The 13,342-nt window shown below is 32.3% G+C and overlaps 1 protein-coding gene across 1 annotated transcript in view; it reads right to left on the bottom strand.

Annotated features, from left to right (window-relative positions):
* Positions 1-12,492: 12,492 nt before the first annotated feature.
* The window catches only part of LOC101901151 (uncharacterized), a 34,815-nt gene continuing 33,965 nt past the window's right edge, over positions 12,493-13,342 (bottom strand). Inside the window, exon 21 of the mRNA XM_059130815.1 lies at positions 12,493-12,627. The gene's annotated coding sequence lies outside the window, so the exon portion shown is untranslated. The remainder of the gene's footprint in view (positions 12,628-13,342) is intronic.

The raw sequence follows: 13,342 nt of genomic DNA, 5'->3' as shown, positions 1-13,342 counted from the left end.
TTTGTTGTAGTTGTTCGGTTGTATTTGCAATGTCTATTTCCACCCGTGTACGAATCACTACTAATCGAGAGTTTATCTCTCCGGCCCACGTTCACTTCCATTTGCATGTCCAAATGACGAAGTAAACATACTTACAAGCGTAATGATTCGAAATAACAATAATTTGTTAATTATTTAAACTCTTTCTAACAGGTTTCCATGCTACGATCAGCATGCGACAGAATTTATCAAAATATAACGAAAATTTAGGCGGGGAAAGAGAACCGCAAATATATACTACTTTTTAAATTTACCAACAAATTGATCGGTTTTCGGGGCTAATTTAAAATTAAATATCATAAATATTTTAATATTACCAAAAATTACATGAATAACCCAACAAACAGTTGCGCTGCGAATCATCAGGCAGTGATAATAGATGTGGAAGATAACCTGATAATTATAATAAAATGTAGCCTGATAATCCAAAAGCCTAGCAAGAGCTATCCTATACGATCAGCTGATTTGTTGGCGATATGATTTTTTTTTGAATTTTGAACAAATAACAAATTAAAAAAGCTGTAAGTTCGGCCGGGCCGAACTTTGAATTCTCTCCACCATTTGGAACGAATTTGGAAATTTTCAAAAAAATAAAATCCGTTAAAAATTCGTTAAAAGTCTTAAAAATACCGAATATAGCCGTTAAAATAGCGTCTGCATAGGCAACTTTTGTCATAAGATTCGCTGAATAATGTCGCTAAAATCATTAAAATACCGAATATCGGGAGGTACAGTTATATGGGGGCGTGGACGTGGACCTGTACAGACAATTTTCTGTCATAGGCTGTAGTATCCATTACGAACTTTAACCACCGAATTTGAAACAATTCCGGTGAATAATGTTGCTAAAATAGACAAAGTACCGAATATCGGGAGGTATCGTTATATGGAGGCTATACGATGACGTGGACCTGCCCAGACAATCATCAAAATACCGAATATTGGGGGGTACCGTAATATGGCGGCTATACGAAGACGTGGACCTGTACAGACAATTTTCTGTCATAGGCTGTAGTATTTATTTCAAACTTCAATTACCAAATTTGAAGCAATTCCTGTGAGTAATGTCGCTAAAATCAACAAAATACCGAATATTGGGGTATACCGTAATATGGGGGCTATACGAAGACGTGGACCTGCACAGACAATTTTCTGACATAGGCTGTAGTATCCATTACGAACTTCAAATACCAAATTTGAAACAATTCCGGTGAATAATGTCGCTTAAAGAACCAAAATACTGAAAATGGGGAGTTACCATTATATGGGGGCTATACCAAAACGTGGACCTACATGGCCCATTTTCAATACCCCGCCGACATAATATACATTTGAGTAAAATTGTATCAACCTACTTCATTTCGTTCGGAAGACAGAGTGAATTCAAGAGACAGACAGATCAAAAATATGCTGATCAAGAATATATATACTAGGGAGATACCGTTAAATTGGGGATATACCGTATCGTAGACCTATATAGACAATAATCTTCCAGGGGATGAAGTACTCAGAAAGAAATCCTTTTGTGAGTTCTCAGACAAATTTATTGAAAAATTTGGCTACAATCATCAAAATACCCAATATCATGGGTACCTTTGTAAGGGGGCTATACGATATCGTAGACTTATATAGACAATTCTCTTCCAGAGAGTAAAGTACTTAGAAAGAACTCCTTGTGCGGCTTTGCAGACAATTTAATTGAAAAATGTGGCTAATATCATCAAAAAACCGAATATCGGGGGGCTATACGATATCGTGGACGGATGTAACCCATCTTCGGACTTCACCTACCTGCAGACAAAAGACTGATCTGTGCAAAAGTTTAGCTTCCTATCTTTATTCGTTTTGACTCTAGCGTGATTACAACAGACGGACGGACGGACAGGGCTAAATCGTCTTTTTTTTACGCTGATCAAGAGTTACAAGCGGTTGTATCGTATAAGAAAACTTATAAAAATCTACTTATTTTTGAAAAAAAAAAAAAAAAAAAAAAAAAAACAACATTTTAAAATATTTGACATATCAATGTACCCAAGCGTTGATCCGTCTACCTGTATTCTTCTACCATGAAGCAGCGGCGTTTTTATACATACCATGGCAGAAGAATACAGGTAGATGCATCAACGCTTGGGAGCATTGATATGTCAAAAAATTTTAAATGTTTTTTCAAATATAAGTAGATTTTTATATGTTTTCTTATACTACGTCATTCGGAGGCTTTATAATTCGCGTTTTCAACAATTTTTACAAATTTAAATAATTTTTCATTCAACATTTTCAATTTCAAAATTGGTTTGACAGTTCATTGTCCCAGCAGCTGTGTCGACGCGTCTACCTATATTCTTCTACCATGATACATACATTTTCTAGTCCCGTTGTCAAAAAAAAAAAAATGATAACAAACATATTCACCACAAGGCCAAGGCGAAACTATTTTTTTTTTCGCTTCAAGCATGAATTTTGACATTCATGTGGTAAAATAACAGCTGTTTTAGATTAATTCGCTCGTAGAAAGACCTTTAAAATTGGGCCATGTATGTGCTGCTAAAGGGATAATAAAAGTATCCATGTGTATTTCCGTGTGTATGTAAAAATTGCCATTTTACATATGACTCATAATTCTTGCTATCACACACTTGCATGTGTCACTTTTATTTCCTTTGTGTTTTCCAAAAAAGAGAAATAATATTTTATCGATGATTTTTTACTGCAAATTTAATATTCTATATTCTCAGCAGGGACAATGAATTGTCAAACCAATTTTGGAAATGTGAAAATGTTGAATGAAAAATTATTTAAATTTGTAAAAATTGTTGAAAACGCGTATTATAATAACCTCCGAATGACTTCGTATTGGAAAACATATACAAATCTACTTATATTCGAAAAGACATTTAAAATTTTTTGACATATCATTTTTTGACATATCAATGTTCCCAAGCGTTGAAAGCATCTACCTGTATTCTTCTACCATGGTTCTCAAGCAACACACAAATTACACTTTTGATTAAATTATATCTATACGACTTTGTCGTAAACAAAGACAAGCCACATTTATAGAAAAAAAATGACAAGTAATGTTTGAAAAATCCAAAAATAGGATTTCAAAATTCTATTCCATAACTTTCCCAATTAATTACATTAACTATGTTGTTACGATATCATAACAACAGAGGTATTTTCACAGGGTTGCCATATTTTGGCTCTATCTTGTCCCATCTTTTTGTTTACGATGGAAATAGGGCTCTCTGTGAGCGAAAAAGTACATATGTACTTAATTCATGTATTTCATAAATGAAATGTCGCCCATTTATCGCACGATGTCTGCAACTTCTACATATGGAAAATTTGACACTACATATGTAAAAAACATACATACAGTGTTGCGCAAAACAAAAGCAACAAAATGTGTCTTAATATGCATCCTATTTTAGTTTTAAGTCACTTTGAAACACAATGTCTACTCAAATGTTTGCTTTGTGGTTATGAGAATAATTCTAATAAAGCTCTCTTAGCTTTTGAAGTACAGTAATGTTACAAATGAGACAATAACCGTGGATCTTTAAAAAACAGAGTGCAAAACAATAGCAACAAATTATGAAGTATGCAAAAAGAGTAAACCAATCGAAAATATTAACGGTACTTTTGATGAAAACATTCTTTTTGTGGCGTGACACAAGATATTCAATAATATTTGCATTAGTTCTTGCCCTAACTTTCACTGTTCCGTTCATTTTATGATGGATCGAGATAAATATTGTACTGCCTTAAAATCTCAAATTATTTCTGAATATAAGAATGGAAAATCTCAAATATCAATTGCCAAGCAGTTCAATATTAATCGATTTGTTATTTGTAGACTAATAAAAAAGTATAATAATACACATGACGTAATAACCGTGCATTCTGGTGGGTGGCCACGGAAGACATCGGCACGTGACGATAGAAAAATTTGTGGCATGTTCAAAAAAAAAAAAACATTTGCTACATCTCAAGAGGTTGTAAAGCCACTCAATTTAAGTATCCACCATAGCACAGTTCGCAGACGAGCAATTGAAAATAATTTAAGAAGTTACAGACCTGCCAAAAAACCCCTACTTACAGCCAGGCATAAGCAGAAAAGGTCGGTATTTCACGTTAAACTTAATTGTCTAAAATTGTTTGTTATATTGTTGATATTACTAATTTCTAGGCTCAATTTTGCAAAAGCACATCTCGATTGGACCATCCAAAAGTGGAAAACCGTTTTGTTCAGCGACGAGTACAAACTTAATTTGATCAATTCCGATGGAATGTGTACAGTACGGCGTCGCCCAGGTACACGGCTTGAACCTGGAAACTGTAAGGTCAATTTTAAACACGGAGGGGGTGGTATAATGGTCTGGACTTGTTTTTCGTATTGTGGCGTTGGCCCTTTTCATAGAATTGATGGAGGTATGGATAGTTTTGTATATAAGGGTATTTTGGAAAATCAAATGCTTCCATATGCAGAGTGGAATATGTCACTTCAGTGGATTTTCCAACATGATAACGACCCGAAACACACCTCGAAACTTGTTAAAGACTACATATCCGCCAATGGAATTAAAGTCCTGGATTGGCCGGCACAATCGCCGGACCTTAATCCAATCGAAAATCTCTTTGGAATTTTGAAGAGGAGTGTTTCGGGTCAGAAGTTTTCCAATAAGAATTTATTGTTCGAAGCTCTTAAACACAACTGGGAAGAAATACCTGAAGTTATTATACATAATTTAATAGAGTCCATGCCTCGCAGATGTGCAGAAGTAATAAAAAATAATGGTTCTTATACCAAATATTAGTATGTTGCTTTTGTTTTGCACACACAAAAATGTTGATTAGTCATATTAATTTCGATTTTCATCAAAAATATAAAACAAGAATAGGTTATAATTTTGATTTTTATTCTGTACCAATGTATTGTTCTATTTATGTGAAATTTTTTTGTGCCCTGAAAATTACATGAAATATACGATTTTTTACTTTTTCAATGTATTTGTTGCTTTTGTTTTGCGCAGTACTGTATATATAGAGCCTTAACCTGTGTGGAGCTTTTGTATGTAAACGTTCTTTTACCACATACTTTACTCAGTAAAGTTTGCTGGGAAATACGCCAATGTTAAAGCACAAATAAAAAAATGGCCATGATATTTGCCCGGTGACAACTTTTCTACTATTTCTTAGCAAAAAATTCGGTGTGTCAATATTTGCTGCAGTTAACACTGAAAATGCAATAACCAATTATTTATCTTCTTAACTCGTTACCCTTCAGCTAATGAATTCTAATTATGAATCTAAACACTATTTTCTGGTTGATTTAAAATTTTAGTTAGTAATTGGCAAATGACGCAGATCGAAAGCGGGAAAATTGTAGACGGATTGAGAAAAAAATATAAGTTTAGCTTCTTAAAAACAGGGTTTTTTTTTTTTGAAAAAAAAGGAATAGTGCTATGTTTACATTAAAAACAAAAAATGTGTCAACGAGTCGATTACATTTTCAATTTCAGTGCTAATTAGTCAAATAAAAAAAATATGTTTTTGTAAGACACGTGTTTTGGCTGGCAGTGGTCCAGTCGTGTAATTAAGGCGATTGACAGTTTAACTGACCCGTTTTATTAAAACTGGAAATTCCTCAACATTTTTTTTTTAAGTTATTTGGAATTGGTACATTCTGAATTAATAAATATATGGCTATTAAAAACGCAATTTGTCTTTGAGTAACCCCGAAAAAATTACATCATTGAATCAAAATCATGGAGATTATTTGTTAAACGTTGCCACAAAAAGAAGACGTCAGACCATATTTCCTTTTTTAAAATCTCGTGGTATTCATTTAATTTGCATTTTTTAAAATAACAAATTTTAATCATTAAATACAATTTATTAGAATTACATTTAAAGTTTTGCGAAACAACGAACCTTAATCACTTAACTTTGAATTGAAATATATATTTGATATGAAAATTAAATTAAATGTAAACATTAAATACATTTATTTATTGTCTTGTTCAAGCGTGGCATGCGTTCGTTGTAATGTTTTCATTTAGTAATGCGGAATGTTATTAATAAAAGTGTGACTGATTTTTATTAAATCCAGGGGACTTAATTCAATCACCATCAAGACGATTTTGTAAAGATGTCATGATCTTCTGTATATCTTATGGAGGAAAATAATTGGGAAGTAGTTTATAAAACACAGTTTTAAAATGTACCACACAAAATGTTGGTTCTTGAAAACATTCTTTAAAAAAATCGATGTTTAATTGTCTTTTAGTCGTTGAAAAATTCTTTAAAAAATCCACATTTAATTGTCTTTTGGCCCTTGAAAAAAATTCTTTAAAAAATCCGCGTTTAATTGTCTTTTGATCCTTGAAAAAAATTCTTTAAAAAATCCGCGTTTAATTGTCTTTTGATCCTTGAAAAAAATTCTTTAAAAAAATCTATGCCTGTCTTTTGGTCCTTGAAAAAAATTCTTTAAAAAAATCCACGCCTGTCTTTTGGTCCTTGAAAAAAATTCTTTAAAAAAATCCACGCCTGTCTTTTGGTCCTTGAAAAAAATTCTTTAAAAAAATCCACGCCTGTCTTTTAGTCCTTGAAAAATTCTTTAAAAAATCCACATTTAATTGTCTTTTAGTCCTTAAAAAAAATTCTTTAAAAAATCCGCGTTTAATTGTCTTTTGATCCTTGAAAAAATTCTTTAAAAAATCCGCGTTTAATTGTCTTTTGATCCTTGAAAAAAATTCTTTAAAAAAATCTATGCCTGTCTTTTGGTCCTTGAAAAAAATTATTTAAAAAAATCCACGCCTGTCTTTTGGTCCTTGAAAAAAATTCTTTAAAAAAATCTATGCCTGTCTTTTGGTCCTTGAAAAAAGTTCTTTAAAAAAATCCACGCCTGTCTTTTGGTTCTTGAAAAAAATTCTTTAAAAAAATCTATGCCTGTCTTTTGGTCCTTGAAAAAAGTTCTTTAAAAAAATACACGCCTGTCTTTTGGTCCTTGAAAAAAATTATTTAAAAAATCCACGTCTGTCTTTTGGTCCTTGAAAAAAATTCTTTAAAAAATCCACGTCTGTCTTTAGGTCCTTGAAAAAAATTCTTTAAAAAATCCACGCCTGTCTTTTGGTCCTTGAAAAAAATTATTTAAAAAAATCCACGCTTGTCTTTTGGTCCTTGAAAAAAATTCTTTAAAAAAATCCACGCCTGTCTTTTGGTCCTTGAAAAAAATTCTTTAAAAAAATTCACCCTGTCTTTTGGTCCTTCAAAAAAAAAAAAAAAAAAAAGAAAGAAAAAAATCCACGTTTAATTGAATTCTTGAAAAAAAATCTTTAAAAAAATTCAACCTGTCTTTTGGTCCTTCAAAAAAAAAATTCACGCTTTGGTCCTTGAAAAAAAATTCTTTAAAAAATCCACGTTAAATTTTTTTTGGTCCTTCAAAAAAAAAAAATTCTTTAAAAAATCCACGTTAAATTTTTTTTTGGTCTTTCAAAAAAAAAATTCTTTAAAAAATCCACGTTTATCTGTGTTTTGGTCCTTGAAAAAAATTCTTTAAAAAAATCCCCGTTTAACTGTACTTTGGTCCTTGAAACAAATTCTTTAAAAAAATCCAAGTTTAACTGTCTTTTGGTCCTTGAAAAAAATTCTTTAAAAATCAGCGTTAAATTGTCTTTTGGTCCTTGAAAACGATTCTTTAAAAAAAATCCAAGTTAAATTGTCTTTTGGTCCTTGAAAATAATTCTTTGAAAAAAAATCCAAAATCTTGAAAAAATTCTTTACCAAAATCAACGTATAATTGTTTTTTGGTCCTTGAACAAATTCTTTAAAAAAATCCACGTTTAATTGCCTTTTGGTCCTTGAAAAAAATTCTTTAAAATAATACATGTTTAATTGTTTTTGGTCCTTGAAAAAAAATTCTGTAAAAAATCCACTTTTAATTGTTTTTTGGTCCTTGAAAAAAATTCTTTAAAAAAAAATTCACGAATATCTGTCTTTTGGTCCTTGAAAAAAATCCTTTAAAAAAAATCCAAGTTTAACTGTCTTTTGGTCCTTGAAAAAAATTCTTTAAAAAAATCAACGTTTAACTGTCTTTGGGTCCTTGAAAAAAATTCTTTAAGAAATTCAGGCATAATTGCCTTTTAATCCTTAAAAAAATTCTTTAAAAAAATCGTCTAATTGGCTTTTGATCCTTGAAAAAAATCTCTAAAAAATCCACCTTTAATTGTCTTTTGGTCCTTAAAAAAAATCTTTAAAAATTGTCTTTTGGTCCTTGAAAAAAAAAAATCTTTTAAAAGTTCACGTTTTATTGAGGTCCTTGAAAAAAATATTTAAAAAATTTACGCTTACCAATTTTATAACAGATCTTGTGTTGATGAAAATATTGAGAGTACCAAGTCTGGAATGGAATCACGTTTTATGAGCTTCATGGATATTCAAAATTTTGACTCTTTTTGGGGGAGGTACCAAAAGGTGTGAAGCAATATATCCCATCTTCACAGCTATGAAGAGAACCGGATGCTTATTTCGGATTTTATAATCGTTTTGATTATTGAAAACTTTGACCCTTTTGTGGGGAAGGTACCAGAAGGAATGGTCCGATCTCTACCATCCTTATAACAGATCTTGTGTTCATAGAAATATTGAGACGTACAAAGTCTGAATGGAATCCGATGTTGATTTCGAGTTTTATGAGCTTCATAGATATTCAAAATGTTGACCCTTTGCGTGGGAAGTACCAGAAGGAGTGGACCGATATACTCCATCTTCACACCAGATAATAAAAATATGGAAGACAATCGGAGTTTTATTTCACAGTTTATAAGAGTTATAATTATTCAAAATTTTGAGCCTTCGTGGGGGAGGTACTTGATGGAGTGGACTGACCTAGGACTGATGCAAATATTAGGATTTGCAAATGTGGGGCAAAATCGGATTATCTTTTCTCTTTTTTGCAGTAAAAATTTTTTTTTTTTTTTTTGAAAATTAGACATTTTGTGGGGAAGGTACTGGAAAGAGGGGACCAATTTTGACGATATTTCAGTTCATGAGTAAAGCTGGAAATACATAAAGCGCATATTTGGCTGGCTTAAGTCATCGGCTGGCTTCTTCGTAGATGAACAAAGGAGTTTTAGGTTGACCTAGTTCGATTTTGGCCCTAGGCTCCTTTGTTCATTTCCGAAGAAGCCAGCCGATGACTTAAGCCAGCCAAATAAGCACTTTATGTATTCCCAGCTTAAAGTACATATTATGGTAGAAGAATACAGGTAGTCGCATCGACACACCTACTGGGACAATGAATTGTCAAACCAATTTTGGAATTGACATTTTTTAATAAAAAATCATTCAAATTTCCATTACCATCAAATACGAAATTTGAAAAAATTCCGGTGAATAAAGTCGCTGAATGTCGGCAAAAGGCATAGACTTGCGTAGGCAATTTATTGTCACAGGCTATATTACTCATTATGAACTTCAAATACGAGATTTGAATCAATAAAAACTGGTTTTTGTTGCTACATATCATAGTTTTGTATTTATTTCTTTTTTTTTTTAGATAACTTTTAAAGTTTTACAAAACAATAAACCAAAATTATTAAACTTTGAGTTGTTTTGGTGAGTGATCTGAAATAAAAAGTCTCATTCATATTTGCATAAATAGTTTGTGAAAATTATATTAAATTGTATATTTAATTGTAATAATTGAACTGTTCATGTTTGACGTAATATGTCTGGTATGCTGTTGTTGTAGTCTTTTAATTTATTTATATTTTAAAATCGAACTTTGTGACAAAATTCCATTTTTTTTGAATAATTACAGTAAAAATCCAGCAGATTATAAAGGTAGGGCTAGAAAAAAATAACACTAGAGCTTTTACGTCGAAAAGTAACCTAAATGGGGGGAAACTTCCTCTCCACACTATTATAATTTTTATACCCTCCACCATGCATAAGTTCGTCATTGCGTTTGTAACTCATCGAAATAATCATTTTAGACCCAACAAAGTATATATACATAATTTTAATATATTTTTTAATTTTATTAAATAAAAGCAAAAAATGTCGGAAATAGCTTCAAATTTTAGAAAAAGTTTAGATTTGTTCGAATTGGTCACCTTTGGTACGAATTATGGCCTTAAAATGGCCGATGAAACCGTCACACGCTGCCCGAATGTTGCTCTACGGTATTTTGGCTCATTCCCGGCAAAGCGCTTGCTTGAGATGACCGACACTTTGGTATTTTTTAGTGCCAACATTGCTTTCCAAAATACTCCAGACACAATAGTCCAACGGATTGGTATCCAGAGATTTTGGTGGCCATTGTGCGCTGGAAATGAAGCGAGGAACCTCATTTTGTAACCATTCTTGGGTGGCGTGTGCTGAGTCCTTTTGGAATGTCCAAGGTCTGCGGCCGAAATGTTTGCGTGCCCAAGGCTTTAATATACCCTCCAGAATATTTTCGCGATAATATTCGGCATTAATACTGATGCCACGGTCGATAATAAAAGCAAAGAGGGACCATTGGCTGTTATGGCGGCCCACACCATCACTATAGTCGGCGCTTGAGTTCTGGTGGCCAAACGAAGGTGCACATTTATAGCTGACCTCTTTGGCAAATAAAAACGATCATTTTGTTTGATTACAAACTGCTGGACAGCGAATGTTTTCTCATCGGAGAAACCCAAATTCGGCAGTTCACCACTTTCGGCTAAGCCAAACAACTCTTTAGCTCTTTTGAGTCTATTTTCTTTCTGTTGCGGTGTAAGTTCTTGCACTTTTTGGAATTTCAATGGCTTTACCCCGAGCTCATTTTTCAATATTTTCCGAATGGAATATTGCGACGCGGGTTTCGATCAAGTCGCTTCTTTACTTTTCGCACCATTTCTGCTGATGTTGCTGTTTTCTTCCGTCCACTTCCTTGACGTCGGGCTATGCTACCAGTATCATCTACCAGGTAACGAGCGATGGTACGAGATACAAAAGATTTATTCACATTTAAATGCAGGAGTGCTCTAACGATAGCCACGAATAACACTTTTTCTGGAGAATTCTCACCAAAATGCTTCTGTACACTTTTAAACTATATGATGAGCTGTCAGTGGAATAATTTTAACAGCTGTCGGACGAGTGGCTTAGAAATGACAGCAGTCTGAAGTTGGTTGCAGTTTTTATACCCTCCACCATGGGTAGGAGGGTATATTAACTTTGTCATTCCGTTTGTAACACCTCTAAATATTCGTCGTAGACCCCATAAAGTATATATATTCATAATCAGCATAAAATTCTAAGACGATTTAGCGATGTCCGTCTGTCTGTCTGTTTGTCTGTTGAAATCACGATAGAGCTCACATTATTTGACGTAGACCTTTGAAATTTGGCACAAGTGTGTGTATTGTCCCTAGGATGGTTGGTATTGAAAATGAGATATATCGGTCCACGTTCTGGTATAGTCCCCATATAACGGTACCTCCTGATATTCGGTATTTTGATGATTTATGCCACATTTTTTCACGGATTTATTTGAAAATTGGTATTTGTAGGTCATGACGGGTCCCTGAGCGTGTGGCAAAACATTGCATGTATAGGTCCACGTTTTGGTATAGCCCCCATATAACGGTACCTACCGATATTCGGTATTTTGATGATTTATGCCACATTTTTTCACGGATTTGTCTGAAAATTGGTATTTGTAGGTCACAACGGGTCCCTGAGCCACATTTTTTCACTGATTTGTGTAAAAGTTGGTATTTGTGGGTCATAATGGGTCCTAGTTCGTGTGGCGAAACATTGTAATTATAGGTGCACGTGTTGGTGTAGCCCCTATATAACGGTACCTCCCGATATTCGGCATTTTAATGTTTTTTGTCACATTTCTTCTAATGTTCTTTTACCCTAGGGTGGAGGGTATTAAAAGTTTGGCCCGGCCGAACTTAATGTTTTTTTACTTGTTTTCATCTCAACTTGTATGTGACATGACAATTTTGACATACATGCGGAAATGCACATGGATAATAGGAGTGACAGCACATATGTAAGGCCTTTATCGTCTGAGCAGCAGCTTTAGCAAATTTTACTGTGATTCCTATTTAAGAATAATATTGTTCAAAATAATCATAGCATGGTAATAATTAATCATAGCATGTTGGGAAAACAACCATAATATGGTCCAATGCAAGCATGTTATGGACCAAAGTAATCATTATATGGCTACAATTTGAAAATAATATGACAACAAAAAAACCATGTTATGATATAGGTTATATGAATTTTATGGTTATGGTTATTTTCAAGATTTTTTATGTATTTTATTTCAATAACTATTAATACTCACGAGGCTGGATTTCTATTCTATGAAAACAAGTAAAGAAAAATATGGTTTAATAATATTTTTTAATTTTTTCCTTTTTCAAAGTTTTCATAGAACGAGAATTAAGGCACTGATATATCATTTTCATCAAATAATAATAGGTTTTAAATAATTATATAAAATCTCTTACAATTTATTATTTACAATTGCATTTAAAGTTTTTTTTTAAAACAATAAACCCAAATTATTGAACTTTCATTTGTTGGGTGGTTGTTCTGAAATAGAAGAAAATATTTTTGAATTAGTAATTGGTAAAAATTAAATTAAATATTAAATTGTATTAATTTGATTTGATTCAAGTCTAAGATCGAATGTGTGTTTATGTGATTTATTACAATGTTTTTAATTTATTAATATGTTAATAATACTAAATGTATGCACGATTGTATTATGTGCATTAAATTTGTTAATTTTAGTTAGAGAAAAGATCATTTGTGGATCGAAAGGTTTACAAAAATGTTCTACAATTAGGACAGTTTTCATATGCTATGGAAGAGACCATTTAAAAAAATATAAAAATATTTATGTTAATAAATCAATATTTGAGAAAAAGAAATGAAAAAGAAAAAAAAAAACGAATTTCGAAAATTGTATGAAGAATTATTCTACTTAATGGTTTCAGGAGTATTTCTTTAATATGAAGACCTTCAGGAGAAAACCTTCTTGAAGACTTCCATTAATGAAAGACCTTCCACAAAAAAAGTTTTTAATTCTTATAAAATTAAAAGACATTCTACGGATTTTTTTTCAGTTAAACTACGGATTAAAAGTGTGTATAGAATACATTATACATTTAGAAGATCCTTTAGACTTTTTCTGTACTGAGAAGGTCTTCAGCATGTAGAAACCTTTCTTTAAACCCTCTTGTGCAAAATACTTTGTACATTCTTATAAGTGCGGTTGAGACGCTGGGAAAATCTAGCAATTAAG

The sequence above is a fragment of the Musca domestica genome, unplaced genomic scaffold (genome assembly GCF_030504385.1).
Source record: "Musca domestica strain aabys unplaced genomic scaffold, Musca_domestica.polishedcontigs.V.1.1 8, whole genome shotgun sequence".
Classification (NCBI taxonomy): domain Eukaryota; kingdom Metazoa; phylum Arthropoda; class Insecta; order Diptera; family Muscidae; genus Musca; species Musca domestica.
The sequence above is the reverse complement of the archived record's forward strand: the minus strand, read 5'-3'. Positions and strand labels throughout refer to the sequence as shown.